This window comes from Salvelinus sp. IW2-2015, linkage group LG1 (assembly GCF_002910315.2).
Source record: "Salvelinus sp. IW2-2015 linkage group LG1, ASM291031v2, whole genome shotgun sequence".
NCBI classification, from domain to species: Eukaryota; Metazoa; Chordata; class Actinopteri; order Salmoniformes; family Salmonidae; genus Salvelinus; species Salvelinus sp. IW2-2015.
Genome location: NC_036838.1, coordinates 4847538 through 4848014, shown reverse-complemented (window position 1 = coordinate 4848014; position 477 = coordinate 4847538).

Sequence of the window (477 nt, the reverse complement as noted above, 5' to 3'; positions counted from 1 at the left end):
CCATAAGCACGGTGACTGTGGCCTGCAGTCGGTGCCAAGAATAGGTTACACAACTCCTCACTTCCCTTCTGTGGGCCTAACCCTAACTAGTTAGTCACTACACCCAACTCTCACTTCCCTGTTCTGGTGGAGCCTAACCTAAGTAGGTTACACCAACCTCCCTCACTTCCCTCTGGTGAGCCTAACCCTAGTAGGTTACACCAACCTCCCTCACTTCCCTTCTGGTGGAGCCTAACCCTAGTTAGGTTACACCAACCTCCTCACTTCCCTTCTGGTGGCAAAAGGCCTAACCCTAGTAGCCGCTTAAACAACCTCCTCACTTCCCTTCTGGGAGACCTAACCCTAGCGATTACACCAACCTCCTCACTTCCCTTCTGGTGGAGCCTAACCTAGTAGGTTACACCAACCTCCTCACTCCCTTCTGGTTGGAGCCTTAACCCTAGTAGGTTACAACCAACCCCCTGCACTTTCCCTTCG